Here is a 17,888-nt window from a genome sequence, read left to right as displayed (position 1 = left end):
ATGTTGTTCAATGTGTTTACTCAAGTAGCTTTTTTGTACATGTCAGTGGATTTTCTATTAATTATGTCATTTGTAAATAAGGAGGTTTTACTTCTTCCTTTTCACTCTGGAAGCATTTTATTTCTTCCCTCATTGTCTTACCAGAGCTTCTAGTATAATGTTAATTAGAACTAAACATAGTAAACATGCTAGTCATGTTCCTGATTTAAGGGAGAAAACAACCAGTTTATCATCATTAAATGTGATATTAGCTACAGGTTATCATAGATTAAAGAAGTTTTTTCTATTGTAGTTTTTGAAGAGGTTGTTTGTTGTTGTTGTTAAGTACAGAAAAAAAAATTATTGGAGATATCTTGAATATGTTTTAAAGTATAACTCAGTGTTTCCAATCAAGGTAGGCTAGAGGTAGGGAGGGACTCTGCCTCCTGGAGACAGATGACTGGTCCCAGCCCTCCCCCAGTTCTGCAGAGGTCAATCTAGGCTCATACCTTTAATTGTACAGGGCTGAGGGGCAAGGGCCGGCCTTGACCATTTCTTTGCTCCTTCCTGGCTCAACTCAAAGTCAGGGCTCCTGGCCTCTCACTGTGGGGGTCCTGAAGAAAGGATTCTGCCTATACAGGCCATTAAGAGTCAAAGAGGAAAACAGCTAACAGGCCTTCCACACTTGGCCTCAAAAGGAGGGTAGTGGCTGAGACATTGGGGCTGAGGGTTGAGGGGCAGGGAACGGATAACTTACATTGGGCCCCCAACCTTCTCAGCACTGGGGCCGTGGGGGTAAACCTGGGTTGGTTTAGCAGGCCCTGGGTGTGCTCTGGCCAAGAGATAGGGGGGCCAGTTGGACACCACTGCTGGGAACATTTCTTTGTGGCAGAGAACACATGCACAGGGGCAGGGCTTGGCCTAACAGAGACACCATCAGAGCCCACTCCAGCCCTCAGAGATCAGCTTCGTAGGTGGAAACAATGTCACATGCATTTACTAACAAGCAATTGAAGGCCATGTGTCCCACTGCAGAACAGCCACTGCCAGTGAATACCCCTGGTGGGTCAGGAGGAAAGGGGCAGGCCTAGGTCTCCATGGCCAAGACTACCAGTTAGGCTGGGAGAGAGACAGACAGCATAGGTAGCTGAGGCCAGGCACTTGACTTACCCAAGTACAATTTCTGAAGGGTTAAGTCAATAAGGTGCCCAGTTTTAGTTTCTCAAAAAGGAACCAGTAAACCTCAGGCCAGGGTACAGACCCTAGGATTAAAGGAGGGTGGTGGCCAGGCCCATAACGCAGCCCTGAGAAACAGAAGCAAGTACCCCAGGAGGGGCCTGTCTGGACTTCCCCAGGCCCATGGGGAGAAACACATAACGCCCTTGGGAGTCACCATGTTTAGTGCCCAAGGCTCCCCAGGCTGCCAGAGCAAAGCCAGTCACTCTGCAGGCGCGTGAGCGATCCGAAGCTCCACTGGGAATATGTAGGTAAAGCCTGTTGTCAGTGCAAATGCAGCAAGTCTGGGAGGTCTGTTGCCCCCGCCAACCCTATTCTTGGCTCCCACCTTCTATATATGGGAAGGGAGATCCCCAGAGCAGAAACCTGGAATCTGAGGAACCTCCGCAGGAGGAGGCCCTGTCCCCGGAAGAGGCCCTTCACCTTCCCAAGTGAAAACATCTAACCTCAAACATAAATTTCTCTATGAAATATCTGACTTCTCTGAAAGTAATAAATATTTACCATGTCCTATAACCAAGAAGCAGCAACGGGGGAGGGAAGAGAAGCAAGAGAACCTTTGCTGTGACTCCCAACCCTAGCAACACGGGATTCAGTACCATGTAGCTGAGGAGCTGAGCACAGGCCGCCACGAGGGCTGCTCAGACCCTCTGTTAGTGGAGCGGCTGGCACAACCTTCAAGGCTGGGAATGGCTGACTTTCAAGTTCTCATCCTGGGAAGAGGCCTATCATATTGCCAAAAGTACAGGCACAGGGGCAGGAAGGAGAGAGGAAGAAAATACCAGAACTAAAGGAGACAACACAGCTGGAAGAGCCCTTCCTTCTTCCTCCCAGCACTGTCTCCTTCCTCTCTCTGACTCCATGCCAGTCTCTGAGCCACCAGCTGGAATGTCAGAGGGTTGGGATAATGGCAGGCAGGCGAGGGGCCAGCTGTGGGGCAGACCAAGAGTGGGGCCAGCAGTGGGAAGAATGAGAGGGCACCTTTGTGAACAGATGCTGATGGGCGGTGGAAGCAGCAGGCCCTGCAGAGGGCCCTTGTGTTACAGAGTCCTACCATTTTCAAGGCCAGAGGGAATTGTTCTCAAATGCTCTAACTGGGCTTGACAACTGCCATGGAGTCTCCAGGAGGGGCAAGAGCAGGGACTTATGGGTCCCCATGGGAGAAACCAGCCTTCCCTCCACCTGGCTTGGAGCAGGACGAGAATTGGGAGCAGCTCATGAGTGGGAGGCTCTCTGTCTCCTGGGGCCACAAAAAGGGGGTGCTGCTGCTACTCCAGGACACCAACTTTTACTGCAGAGTTTCCAGAAAGATCAAATTCTCAGATGTTCTTCTCAGGCACAGCCAGCTTCTTTGGTAGCAAGTCCAAGCCCTCAGCCATGGACTGTGCCCCAATATCTATGTTCAGTTGAGGGGGATTCTGAAATTCAGGATAGAAGGTCCCCCAAGTCCATAGCAAGACTGCCATCTTTAGAAAAAGCCAGTTTGAAGTCAACCGTGAAAAAGTCCCCATGGGTATTGCCACTGCTGCCGCCGCTGGAGCCATCAGAGTGCAGGCTGCCCTGGAGAAGAGACTCAGTTTCTGGGGAATCCGGAGGATTCTCCATGGGATTGGCCTCCTCCAGTTCTAAATTCTTGGGAGAAAACATGGCAAAAGGTATGTCCAAACTCGTCAATGCCACCTGGTTAATGGGTTTGTTGAAAAAAGCCCCCACTTTTCAGGCAAAGATGTTCTCCAAGACATCGTGGGGAGAGGCCCATCCCTCACTGCTGTTTGAGAGTTTCAGTGTCCTGGCTGCTAGAAAGTGTGGCAGCACAGTGAGCCCCATCAGAAAGGGTGCAGATTGCCAATCTCTCCTGATCAGCCTGGGCACCATAGACAGGCTGGTTGGGAGCAGGGGTACCCCACCTTCTTTCCAGGGAATCCTTAGCTGGGATGGAGGGGAGGTGGAGAAAGAGGTGGTGCACACTTCTTGAGAATCTTCCACAGAAAGATATGTTTCTCCAATGTCCTTGCCAGTAGTTTTGTAACTGCCGGGGTACATAGGCCATAGGCGAGGAGCTGGGATAGGGATGGTCCACAATGTGATCAGTGGTAATCCCCATGATAGGTGGGTCCTCTCAAATTGCCTGGTGTCATGAATGCCAACTTAATTCTATAAGCATGAGAAAGAGTGATGGTGCCCAGGGGGGTACCCACTGTTCCAACACGAACTGTCTGGAAACCTTTCCCTAAACCATTCAGCTGGACTTCACCAAAATATATCCTGTAGGATATGACATATTCATGTCCTGTTTCCTGGAGAGCCTATAAGCTGTTGTCACCCTCGTTATAGCCAGAAGAGACTTCAGCAGCAAGGGCAGTCTGTTGTACACCATGTAGGGAACTTTGATTTCTTTATCACACTTTTCATTCATTTCAAGACACCAAATTTCTAGTTCCATGGAATGTCCCTCCGATGTCTTGAGTGAGATCCCCACACACATAGGTCTCCCAACAGCAGGCAGCTGCCCTGCCAAAGCCTTCTTTGCTTCATGTGTAACCTCTGGCGTGTCGTTGATTGCTAAATTGAACCAATCTGAACTCGTTGGGGATGAAGATGAATGAGTACAATTCTTCTCGCCAAGTTGAGTCTGAACAATCACTTGAACAGTCTTGAGGGCAAAAAATTTAATTAACTTCTCCAGATCCTTTATGTCCTGGGAATTGAGATCAGTTTCCATTGCCAATGGGAATCTGCAAAGCTGCGACACAAAGAGTGGCTCCGGCTCTCGTTATGGAGGCAGGGACCTGGGGCTGGCCAGCTGCGCCTCCTGGCGGAGGGTTCCGAGCTCCACAGCAGCAGTGACAGCCTGGATCGCAGATAGACTCCTCATGCCTCAGGAGGCTCTTGGATCGAAGACTCCCAAGTATTCACTCTCAGGACTAAACGAGTTGTCCACTCACATAGACGGAAGCTCTTTAAGACTCTCCTCACAGCTCAAGCGATCACTCCGGCCTTAAGCCCCTTGGCCAGCTGCTCCCCAAAGCCACCATCCTTAGTGTTTTGGTTGTGTGTTTTTTAAATCGATTTTAGAGAAAGGGAGTAAGGGAGAGAGAAAGATATCTTTATTTTTTGTTTCACTTATTTATGCATTCATTGGTATTCTTGTACGTGCCCTGTCCTTGGATCAAATCCGTAACCTTGGCATATTGGGACGAGGCTCCAACAAACTGAGCTCCCCAACCAGTGCCTCAGAGAGGTTTAATGAGGACCAGAAGTTTAATTCAGACTTTTTTTTATTCTGTGTCTATTGAGATGATAATGCGATGTTTTTATTGTTAAGGTGGAGTTATGGACTAGTTGTACCACATTCAAATTTCATATGTTAAAGATCCAATCCCCAGTACCACAGAATGTGACTGTGTTTGGAGATTAGGGCCTCATTCAATCTGATTGTGTTCCTCTAAGGAGAGATTAGAACACTGAGAAACACTAGGAATACGTATGCAGAAAAAAAGGGAAAAAAAAAGACCACATGATAACTCAGGGAGGCCTCAGTGGAAATCAAACCTGTAAGAGACACTGTGATCATTTTTTTTTATTTAAATTTTACTTTTACATTACAGTTGACATACAATATTATATTAGTGTCAGTTATATAACCCCATGTTTAGATATTTATATCATTTACAAAGTGATCACCTCAATCAATCTAGTACCCATCTGATACCATACATAGTCATTACAATATTATTCATAATTAGAGGCCTGGTGCATGAAATTCGGTGATCAGGGCCAATCGGGCATTCTGGCTGCTGGCCGAGGCCTTCCTTCGTTCCACACTGCCCCCTGGTGGTCAGTGCACTTCATAGCAAGCGAGTGAACTCCCGGTCTCTCTGTCAAACTCCCAAGGGGGCACTTTGCATATTAGCCTTTTATATCTATAATAATAAAAGTGTAACATGCAAATCGACAGAACGGCTGAATAGCAGAACAACTGTGCGGACATCCTTCCGGATGACCTTCCAGACGAAGCCAGGTCTGCAAAGGCCTGTTCTTGCATGAATTTTGTGCCTAGGGCCTCTAATATATATTGCTATACACATCCTGTGAGTATTCTGTAAGTACCAATTTATACTTCTAAATCCCTTCATTTTTTTATTCATTCCCCCAACTCCCCTCCCAACCATAATATGCTTTCTGTATCTATGAGTTTTTTTCTGTTCTGCTTGTATGTTTATTTGTTCTTTAGATTCCACATGTAAGTAAAATAATCTGGCCTTTGTCTTTATCTGACTTATTTCACTAAGCACAATCCCTCCAGGTCCATCCTGTTGCAGATGTTAGATTTCAGTCTTATGACTGAAACATATCCTATTGTATTATGCAACATTTCTTCTTTAGCCATTCATCTATTAGTGTACACTTAGGTTGCTTCTGCATCTTGATTATTGAAAATACTGCAATAAACATATGGATGTATATACCTTTTCAATTTAGTATTTGGGTTTCTTTGTATAAATGCCCAGAAGTGAAGTTGCTGGATCCTTCTTTATCTCTTGTTGTAGCCTTTTATTTTTTTAAGTCTATTGTGTCTTCCATTAGTATTGCTATACCAGATTTTGTTTGTTTTTCTTACATTTTCCTGAAACATCTCTTTGCATCCCTTTATTTTCATTCTGTGTGTCTTTCTATCTGAAGTGAATCTCTTATTGACAGCACCTGTGAGGGTATTGTTTTATTATCAATTCAGTCTCCTTATGTTTTTTGATTGGAACATTTAATCATTTGCATTTTAAGTAATTGTTTTTAGATATGTATTTAATACTTCATGTAGTACTGGTTGGTGGTGATGGACTGTTTTAGCTTTTTCTTGTCTGGGAAGCTCTTTATATGTCCTTCGACTCTAAATGATAGCTTTGATGGGTTGAGTGATCTTGGTTGTAGGTCCTTAACTTTTCATCACTTCAAATACATATTTGCCAATCCCTTCTGGCCTGCAATGTTTCTGTTGAGAAATCAGGTGACAGTCTTATGGGAACTGCCTTGTAGATAACTAACTGTCTTTCTCTTGTTGATTTTAAGATTCTCTCTTTGACTTTAACCTTTGGGATTTTAATTATGATATGTTCTGGTGTGAGCCTCTTTGAGTTCACCTTGTAGACACCTAGCTTAAATGCCAAGTTCCAGAACTGTGAAAAATAGATTTTTTGTATTTAAGCCAGTTAATCTGTGGTATTTTGATATAGAAGACCTAGCAAATTAATACTAATGATGAATTATATGTTTGATTTCTTAAGACAAATTGTAGATCACTTTTATATTTACACACAAAAAATGAGATGGAAGCATAGGTATTTCCTATATTCAACTGGCATAGCCTCACCCAGTATCAATATCACTCATAGAGAATTGTAATTATTTTTTCTTTAATTAAGGTTGAACTTGCATTGATACATCATAATCACCCAAAGTCCATAGTTTACTTTAGGGTTCACTCTTTGTGTTGTGCACTGTGGGTTTTGACAAAAGTATAATTTTATATATATATATATATATATATATATATATATATATATATATATATGGCCTAGTGCACAAAATTCATGCACTGGTAGGGTCCCTAGCAGCTGCCAACTGCTGGCTGGGTACTCCCTTCGCCCAGCCGGCCCTGCCCCCTGGTCGAACTCCCAGATGAACTCCCTGTCAAGGGGACAATTTGCATACTACCCTTTTATTATATAGGATATATATATATATATATATATATATATATATATATATATATATTAGAGGCCTGATGCATTAAATTTGTGCAAGGGGCTCAGCCCCCGCTGCCATGGTGGTGGCCTCTGCCTCAGCCCCTTCTACTGTGGCTTCATCCAGAAAGTCATCCAGAAGGTCGTCCAGTCTAATTAGCATATTACACTTTTATTTTATACATATATATATATATATATTTTAGAGGCCCGGTGCATGAAATTTGTGCACAGGGGTGGGGGGGTCCCTCAGCCTTGCATGCACCCTCTGCAATTTGTTTAGGACCCCTACACCTTTTTCTTATCTAGCTAACCTCTTCACATTTAAAAAAATTAATGGAAATACCACCTACTGTAGGAAATCCTCTTTGAACAACTCTCTTTACAATCTGTATTAAGTATTTTCATAGTATATCATTCTTTTTCTTTAACAGCAACTTAGAGTGAATTCAATGTGCTTCTCATTCTTGCATCTGAATTTTTTCTTCTTGCTCTTGTAATAGCAAAGCTTATCCAATTTACATTTGCCCTTCAAGGGCTTATATTTGGTTCAGTTTCTAGTTGGCTCCCTGCTTTTTTTTTTTTAAGCAATAAATTTGGGTTGTGATAGTAAGCCTCACTTGTAATCAAGCCTTTAGGTCTCCCTATCTGAATATTTCTATAATACCTATCACTTTAGCATAACAGAGATGGTGTTCATTTATATAAAATAACAATAAATGTCACCTGATCATTTGCTCTTCTAGTAATATTTTATAGCAAGATGTATTATTCTAGTAACTTAGCTATTACAAAACTGAGGCGTGCAGAAATAAATCACATTGAACAATAATGAATGACTCAAATATCAAAGCATAGTACACTTAGGGTCTCCCTTGTCCTGTGCCTCAGATATCATAGCATAGTACACAGTTCACATGGAACTCAGTTTCCATTAAAATAGGAAGAGATCCTATACTCGTGAAGCAGCTACTTCCACACATATTTTTTTATTTAATTCACAGCACATACTCTTTGTACTAATTGTTGGAAAATCATCCTAGCAATTGCCTCTGTTCCTCTCTGTATTGTTGCCTTACATTCTGATATCATTACTGCACTTTTATTATCCACTCGCTCTAATAAGATTGTGAATTATTTAAGGGCAGAGATCATGACTTGAGCTTGTGTGTTCCCTGTCATGGTGCCTAGATAAATACTCAAATGCCATCCAGTCCAAATGACTGTGATGAGAGAGGCCCACCGTTGCTAGAGACCTCTGATTTTTATTTAAGGGGCCTCACTTGTTCTGCGACTTTACAGAGGGGTGAGTAGTGACTGAGGGACTTTGGGGAAACCCAGACAGAATTCTGCTCCTAAAAGATTTTGCTAAGCTGGCATCCGGGACCACAGGGCATTTGTCCAATTAAAACCTGGACACACAGCAATAACAAAGGCACTGGTCTCCTACTGTTAATGCTTAGGGATCAAACCCCAGCCTGCAGGAACTCACTCCCGCAGTCAGGACCTGGCGCTGGGTGGACCTGGCTGGTGCTCCTAACTCTAGGGAAAGGGAGACTTCCCGTGGCTGCAGGCTAGAGGCCCTGGACTCCGCGCCACCCACCCGAACAGGTCCATAGTGTAGGCTGGTCAGCAGAACAGCTTCTTTGCCTGGGATCACGGGGAGGCATGGCCTGTTCTGTTCACCTCGCGATCAATCATGGGGATGCTGTTCTGTTCGCCCCCCCCAGCGATCGTGTGGAGGCCTGTTTGCCCTGCGATCAATAGCGGAGAGGCCTGTTCTGTTCGCCCTGTGAGGGATCGTGGGGAGGCCTGTTCTGTTCACCCTGCGAGCGATCACAGGGAGGCCTGGCCTGTTCACCGCGCCAGTGATCGCAGGGAGGCCTATTCTGTTCGCCCCGCCATCTGCTTGGCACCTGCGCCCATAGGCCAGGAGTGGCTGGGGGCGTTCTGGGACCCTGGCTGCTCAGGCCCTATGTGCAGGCCTACAGGTTAGGAGCGGCCAGGGTCCTGAGGATGTTCCCAGGACCCAGGCTGCTCGGCGCCTGCATATGCAAATTAACCCGCCATCTTTGTTGGGTTAATTTGAATACTCTCCTGATTGGCTGGTGAGTATAGTGGAGGGACGGTCAATTTACATGTTTCTCCTTTATTATTTAGGATATATGTGTCAGATTATTTTTGCTGTTCTAAAAATCCTCTGTATCTTGCCTATTTATCTCTCCCCAACTCCAAACCCTATCAACCACTCATCTATGAGGCTTCTCTAGCCAAGAACAGCATGGCTAAAGAGCGAATGAGTCCTGAGTAGGGATGACTGGGGATTGAGAAAAAGATAGAGACAGTGGGTAAAGCTGGGACCAGGTGGGACACTGTTCTTGAATGGAGAGACAGTGACCCAGAGTTAGTGAAGCGCGTTTATTATATACAGCATAATGCCAGGAAGTTTTACTAAAGTTTAAGACAAAGGGAATTATGTGAAATCATGTTTAAAGATCAAGCTGCAATTCTTCATTCTTGTGGCTTATTGTAGTCGTCAGGCCTGACTGGACCCTGATGATTGCATCCAAACCTGGCGCTGGATGAACTTAGATAATTACACCCACCACCTGGAGCCTGAGCTATAGGTCAGGACTGACAACATTCTTGCCTTTTGGCAAGGTATGTTTTCCAGGACATGGCTTTGCCAACACCACTGGACTCAGCCGATGACCCTTGCTCAGGTGCTCTTCCGGGTGCCCTCTATACTCATCTTTTTACTGTCTGCATAATTTTTATTTTCTGGAATCCTATATAATAAAAGCCTGATATGCTAAGTGTCCAGTCGTCCGGGTACCATTCAACCAATCAAAGCATAATATGCTAATGAGATGCTAAGGCCACTCCACTGCTCACTATGACATGCACTGACCACCAGGGGGCAGACAGTAAACTGGTCGACCAGTTGCTATGACGTGCACTGACCACCAGGGGGTAGATGCTCCTACAGGTAAGTTAGCTTGCTGATGGGGTTCAGCCAATCAGGACTGAGTGAGACAGGCCAGACATGCCCAACCTCCTGCATCCCTCCCCAGCCCTGATCGTGCACTGTTGGGGTCCTCTCGCAAGTGGGGAACCCCCTCTCTGAGTGCACGAATTTCATGCACTGGGCCTCTAGTGTTATATAGTTACTAGAGGCCCGGTGCTTGAAAATTCATGCACTGGAGGGGGGGTCCCTCAGCCTGGCCTGCCCTCTCTCACAGTCCAGGAACCCTCAGGAGCGGGAGGTGACCCAGAGATCAGGGGAAGGCGACACCCCATCACACCTCTGCTGCTGCCACTCCCAGCAGTGCAAGCCTCGGCCAGACCTGGTTTCCTGAGCCTCAGGCGGCCCTGGGCAGATGGGCATCTGACATATAAGGTTTGCCTGTGCCTCGGGCATCAGCTGGGCAGCTGCCATCCAAGGCTTGCCTGTGCCTCAGGTCGGCCCTGGGTGGCTGGAGGGCTGAGGGAACTGGGGGACTCTGGAGGCAGGCATGTGGAGCAGCCGGGCCTGCCTAGGGGTGGGCCTGGCCTTGCCACGCACCTGCCACTACAGTGAGGCTGAGGGGAATGGGCGCCGTGCGCAACCATCTTGTGGCTGTGGGCACTGCCATATTTGAGAGCGGGGCAGTCAATTAACATATTCCTTCCTTATTGGCTGTGGTTGCTGCCATCTTTGTGATGGCATGAGGGTTAATTAGCATATTCCCTCTTTATTAGATAGGATAATCAAACAGTATGAAGTCTTGTCAGATTTGTGGGGTTTTGTTTTTGTTTGTTTGTTTTTACTTAGTAATATACATTTAAGTTTCTTCTGTGTGTTTTTTTTAATATAATTTATTATTATTATTATTTTTTTTTTTATTGAGAGAAAGGGAGAGGGATAGAGAGTTAGAAACATCAATGAGAGAGAAACATCAATCAGCTGCCTCCTGCACACCCCCTACTGGGGATGTGCCCACAACCAAGGTACATGCCCTTGACCAGAATAGAACCTGGGACCTTTCAGTCCGCAGGCCAACGCTCTATCCACTGAGCCAAACTGGTTACGGCTCCTCTGTGTTTTTTACATGGCTCGGTAGCTCATTTCATTTTAGTGATGAAAAATAATTGATTGTCTGGATGTAACACAAAACATCTTGGTTGCTTCTAACTTTTGGCAATTATTAGTAATGCTGCTGTAAACATCCATGTGTGGTTTTTTGTGTTGACATAAGTTTTCAGCTCCTTTGAGTAAATGTCCAGAAGAATGATTCTTAGATAAGACTATATTTATATTTAAGTGTGGTATGAGTATGTTTAGTTTTGTAAGAAGCCTCCAAATTGTCTTCCAAAGTTGCTGCACAATTTTGCATTTCTACCAGCAACAAATGACAGTTCTTGTGGTATAAGAACCATGCCAGCATTTGGTGGTGTTACTGTTCTGGATTTTGACCATTCTAATAGGTATGTAGTGGCATCTCATTATTGTTTAAGTTTGCATTTCCTTGATCATATATGATGTGGGTTATCTTTTTATATGTATATTTGCCATCTGTATATCTTCTTTGGTGAGGTGTTTGTGAAGGTCTTCAGCTCAACTTTTAATAGGGTTGTGCTTTTTTTCCCCTTACTGCTGAGTTTTAAATGTTCTTTTTATATTTTCACTAGAGGCCTGGTGCATGAATTTGTGCATGGGTGGGGGCTGGCGGCCCCGCCCCCTATGCGGACTGATGGGGTCGGCAGGGAGGAATTGCCACAGGCAGTTGGCCAGCCAGCACCCCCCCCCGATTGGGGGGGCAATTGGGGGCCAGGATGGCTGGGGGGAGGGGCCGCGGGAGGTTTGGGTGGCTGATTGGGGCTCTAATCAGACCAGTTGGCTGCCGCAGTGTGCATCATAGCAACCGGTCATTCCGGTCACTTGGCTTTTATATATATAGATTAGTAGTCCTTATGAAAAATATGTGTTGCAAATATTTTCTCCCAGTCTTCAGTTTGTTTAAACATTCTCTTTACATTGTCTTTCACATAGAAGACTTTTTATTTTAATGAAGTCCAACTTAATTATTTCTTTCATGAATTGTGTCTATGGTGTTGTATCTAAAAACCATCACCATGCCCAAGATTACCTAGGTTTTCTTCTATGTTATCTTCTGTTAGTTATATAGTTTTTCATTTTACATGTGTAATCTATTTTTTCTGAAGGGTTTAAGGTCAGTATCTAGGTTCACTTTTTTGCATGTGAATGTCCTGTTGGTCCAGCAAAACACGTTGATGAAACTATGTTTAATCCATTGTCTTGCCTTCCCTCATTTGTCAAAGATCAGTTGCTTATATTTATTGATCTGTTTGTCTATTCTTTTGTCATTACTACATGTTCTTGTTTATTGTACCTTTATAGCAAGTCTTAAAATTGTGGACTGTTGATTTTCCAGCTTTGTTTTCTTCAGTATTGTTTTGGATATTTTGGGTCTTTTGCCTTCTTATGTAAACTTTAGATCAGTATATTGATGAAATGACTTGTTGAGATTTTAATTGCAATTGCATTGAAGCTGTAAATCAATTTGAGAATAACTCTCATCTTGGAAATATTCTCTTCCTGTCCATGAACATGAACTATCTCTCCATTTATTTATTCTTTTTTTATTTAACTTATTGGAGTTTTGTAGTTTTCCTCATATAGACCTTATAAATATTTTGTTAGATATATACCTAAGTACTCATTTATTTGGATACTAATATAAATGTTATTGTGTTTTTAACTTCAAATTTCACTTGTTCACTGTTGATACATAGGAAAACAATTAACTTTTGTATATTAACCTTTATCCAACAAAGCTTGCTATAATTTATTTTTAATTCCAGGAGGTTTTTTAAAAATTTTTAATTTTTTTTGTTGAGAAGTTGCAAAGTAATTGTGAGAGGGGACATTCTTGCTTTGTACCTGATCTTTTTAAAAATATATATATGTCTATTATTTTCTGAGAGGAAGGGAGAGGGAGAGAGAGAGAAACATCAATGATGAGAGAGAAATCATTGGCCAGCTGCCTCTTGCATGCCCCCTACTGGGTATTGAGCCCACAATCTGGGCATGTGCCCTGACCTGGAATCAACCATGGCCTCCTTATTCATAGGTCAATGCTCAATCACTGAGCGACACCGGCTGGGTGCCTTGTACTTGATCTTAATAGCAAAAATTCAATTGTCTTACCACTAAGTATGGTAGATGCTGTGTATACACATTTTTTGTAGATAGACTTTAATAAGTGAGAAAATACCTTTCTATTTTTAGCTTGCTGGTTGTTTTATCATGAATGAGTGTTGAATTTTTAAAAAATACTTTTTTATTGATATTGTATAAACTTTCATGTCTAGTTTGTTGATGTGATGAATTACATTAATATTTGAATGTTAAAACATCCTTGCATAACTGAAATAAATCCCACTTGGATATGTATAAGTCTTTTTATATTTACTTGGTTTCATTTTGCTAATATTTTGTTGAGGATTTTTGCATCTATATTTACAAGAAAGATTGGTCTATAGTTCTTTTCTTGTAAAGTCTTTTTTTTTTCTGATTTTCGTATTAGGATAGATAATGCTGGCCAAATTGGGTAAGTTAGAAATCATTCCCTCTGATTTTTATCTCTTAAAGGAGATTTTAGAGAATTGGTATAATTTTATCCTTAAATGTTTTTGTAGAATTCACCAGTGAACCCATCTCATCCTAGTGCTTTCTGTTTTTGAAAGATTATTATTTACTGATTCAATTTCTTTATTAGACAGAAGTATATTTCAATTATATATTTATTCTTGTGTAAGTTTTGGAAGATTGTGTCCTTCAAAGAATTGATCTATTTTATCTGGGTTAAGAATTTGAAGTTACAGAGTTGTTCATAGTATTCTTTTACTATCCTTTCAGTGTCCATGGGATCTGGTACATTTGCTCAGAAATTTACTCCGTTATTAATATAATCATTCTAGCATTGTTTTGATTAATGTTAGTCTGATGAATGCTCTCCCATTATTTTAATTTTCAATTAAATTGTCTCTTCCTTTGGGTAGCAAAGTCATATCTTGCTTAAATAATTGAAGTTCATTATTTCAAAAGGCAGGTAATCCCAATGTTGGAAAAAAAAATATGCCTGCCTATAATATTTGCTCACTCATATTAGATCTGACATCTGGAAATCCAATGAAGCCTAACCTCTTTCTACTAAACAAATATTCCAATAGGCAACATACCACTACTGAAGTAAATGGTTAAAAAGCAGTTGAGGGGGTAATTGGGGAAAAGTTAGTATAAGACTGTATCCTCTATAATAAAAGCCTAATATGCTAGGTGGCCAGTTGTCTGGTCATCCATTCAACCAATCAAAGCGTAATATGCTAATAATATGTTAAGGCCACTCAACCACTCACTATGATGTGCACTGACCACCAGGGGACAGAGGCTCTGACTGGTAGGTTAGCTTGCTGCTGGGGTCTGGTCGATTGGGACTGAGCAAGATGGCTGGACATGCCCTGGAGCCCTCTCGTGGTCCTTCCCCAGCTCTCCAACCTCCCATGTCCCTCCCTGGCCCTGATTATGCACCAGTGGGTCCCTAGGGCTTGCTTGTACCCTCTCGCAATCTGGGACCCCCTCAGGGGATGTCAGAGAGCCAGCTTTGGCCTGATTCCACAGGCCAGGCTGAGGGACCCCACTGGTGCACAAATTCATGCACCAGGCCTCTAGTATTAGATAACAGTATCAAAGTAGTCTTAAGAACATTAGATGTATTTTGTTTATACAAACTTGTCAGAGTTTTTTGGAGGTGCATGGCAAACTACATACTGGTGAAGTGTCATAATATTTGGTACCCTATTTAAAATAGTAAAATAAATTGAAAAAATGTGGCGATTAAAAACTTGCTTTTTAATCAAACATAAATTCCTCTTGATTTCTTTTAAAAAACAAATGTAATTTTTATACTCCCAAATACAATAAATTTTTAAAAATCACCTTTTAAGAGTTGAGCATCAGGAATAAGCACACTCTCCAATTTATTCAACATACCAGTTTCTTATCAGAAAATATCACATGGGACATATTTTGATTGTGTACTGTATTCACATAAATACAGAATGTTGTGCTTTGCATACTTAGACCAATTGAAAGGGATGGAGAAATGGTAACTTACATGACTTTCCAGTTCATTTTCCATATGTACCATTTTTATGCATTACAAAATATTCTTGCTGTTTAGCTCTTATTTTGCCCTAAGGGTAGTTTTTCTGTGTTAAGCTTTATTCTTGAGTTCATTTTAAGTGCAAAATAACTTTGAGTCTATTGTAAGCTAAAAAAGTCAATGTAGAAAACATTGTATAATAACGCAATAAAATAATGCATAATTTAAATAATATTCCTCATAACCTTCTTCCACTCACTATTAGCCATTATGTTTTATCACTACATTATGTTTTATATACAAAGTGTTTTAATTTACTTTCCAATTATTGTTTACTACTTCTATTAAGTATGTTGCTTGGTTTTAATATTTTCTAATCAGTGACAATTGCTTGGACTTCATAGTTGTGGTAGTACTTATTATAATATTTTCAATTAAAGTTAATGCTTTGTTACTTGATAGTTTTTCATTGAACACAAGAGTTTTTAGAAAAAATAAATAAAATTGTTTAGTGAAGTATAGGTATGATTGTTAAATCTAGACGTTGAGTATTATGGTGCTCTGTTATTCTTCTCTGTTGCATGCTTATTTTTCTAAATATTTTTAAATAATTGTCACTGCTTTGTAAATTTCCCTAATATATATTAGGGTCTGGTAATTCTTGCTCATTTATTAGCACATATATTACTTTTATTTTATTCTTTTTGTTATTGCTACTTTAAAGAGACTAATTTTCCATATTGAATTCTAAGGGTTTGTTGCTAGCATAAAGAAGCATAATCATTTTGGTCATACTATTTTTTAAATGTTATTTTCTTTGTTCTAATTTAGTGTTAAATTTTATGGTTCATTATCTTCTAAATTATATATCTTAAAATCATATGAAAAGGGTGGGTCAGTGGTTGGGCATCGATCTATGAACCAGGAGGTTCAGTTCCTGGAGAGGGCACATGCTCAGGTTGCAGCCCAGGCCCCAGTGTGGGGCATGCAGGTGGCAGCCAATTGGTGATTCTCTCTCATCGTTGATGTTTCTATCTCTCTCCCTCTCTCCCTTCGTCACTCTGAAAACAATAAAAATATATTTTTTTTTAAAAAGCATTCTCTAATTTTTCAGCAATTATAACAAAGTTTGGACATTCAAAATCCAATGATAATAATAAAAATATTATAATTAAGCACAGAAATAAACACAGGATATTTCTTAAAGAAATTTAAGTACCTAATAAAATTCTCATTTGTTTAATATTCTAAGAGGTACACATGTTAAATTTTATATGCAAAGAAATGTTAATGTGGTATAACAAAATAGATACTAACTTTCATATTTGTTGGCAATTTAGATGTACAACCTCCCCGAAAAGCAATTTGGCAATATTCAATAGGCATCTTAAAAACTTTATATTGTGACAAAATAATTCTCCCATTTATAGGTATTACTCCTTTGAGGAGAAAATGAGAGTTGAACAAATTTTTTTTAATTTCTATCATTATTTATGATGTTATTATTTATATTAATAAAAATAATATAATTATTTCTTTATTAATATCATATTTTAATAATATTTAATTAGTTATATATTCATTATTTACATGCTGTGATATCATCCGACACAGACGAATGCAAGTTTGCATATCAAAAGAATACTGTAAAAGAGAATTGTGAAGATACTTTTCCTACTATTTAATTCCCTTCTTATTAAAGTTGTTGCAGCAATAATATCTTACTAGCATTGTCCTTTCAATGGAGTAAATTATGAAAATATTCTGTAATTTTACTGGGCTATGAAACTCTTGACAGAAAGACCTGGTTTGTACAATTAAACCTTACTTCATATCCATATTACAATTACATTTTATTGGGATTTGCTTGATAAATTTTGTACAGATGCAAATCTTTGCATCTAGAACTATACCAATTTCTTCTCTCTCTCTCTCTCTCTCTCTCTCTCTATATATATATATATATATATATATATATATATATATGCCTAAGTGACTGGCTGACCAGCCAACTGGTCTGACCAGCTGGTAGCTATGATGTGCACTGACCATCAGGAGGCAAACACTCAACACAGGAGCGGAAACCACAGGCATAGAAACATGGAACAGACTGATGAATCTCAGAGGGAAGCAGGGAGGTTGGAAAGAGATTAACCAAAGATCTTATATGCATACTAGAGGCCCAGTGCATGGATTCAAGTTCCCTTGGCCTGGCCTAGTATGAGGTCCCTCGGCCTGGCCTGTGGGTGTAGGGCCAAAACCGGCTCTCCGACGTTCCTCAATGTGTCCTAAATTGCAAGAGGGTGCAGGACAGGCAAAGGGACCCCACTGTGCAAGAATCTGTGCACTGGGACTCTGGTCTATAATAATAAAAGCATAATATGCTAATTAGACAGGTTGTCCTTCTGGATGTCCTTCTGGATGAAGCCAGGGCTGTGAGGGAAACCCGGGTCCTGGGTGCCAGAGGAAAGTTGGTGCCAGCAGCCGGGGTAAGGAAGGCCTACTCTTGCATGAATTTCATGCATCAGGCCTCTAGTTTATAAATAAAAGCATTGATAGTTTTATATTGATTAGGTGTATATCTTATTTCACTTTGTAGTCACAAAAGTGGCTTATGAATTTACTGCTTTGTATATACTTATAATTCTAAGGGATGTCTTGAATTTTTTTGATATAATAATTTTCCTTTTATAAAATTAAGTCTATGTGGGCAAATTCTATATTTTTTACTCCCTATATGTTTTCCTATTTTTTCTCTAAGGAG

The 17,888-nt window shown here is 41.1% G+C and overlaps 1 pseudogene; it reads right to left on the bottom strand.

Moving 5' to 3' along the window:
* Positions 1-2,503: 2,503 nt before the first annotated feature.
* LOC102427981 lies at positions 2,504-3,937 on the bottom strand (annotated as a pseudogene).
* Between the last annotated feature and the right edge of the window lie 13,951 nt (positions 3,938-17,888).

Source organism: Myotis lucifugus, unplaced genomic scaffold (assembly GCF_000147115.1).
Source record: "Myotis lucifugus unplaced genomic scaffold, Myoluc2.0 scaffold_142, whole genome shotgun sequence".
Taxonomy (NCBI): domain Eukaryota; kingdom Metazoa; phylum Chordata; class Mammalia; order Chiroptera; family Vespertilionidae; genus Myotis; species Myotis lucifugus.
This window is presented reverse-complemented; position numbering and strand designations above follow the sequence as displayed.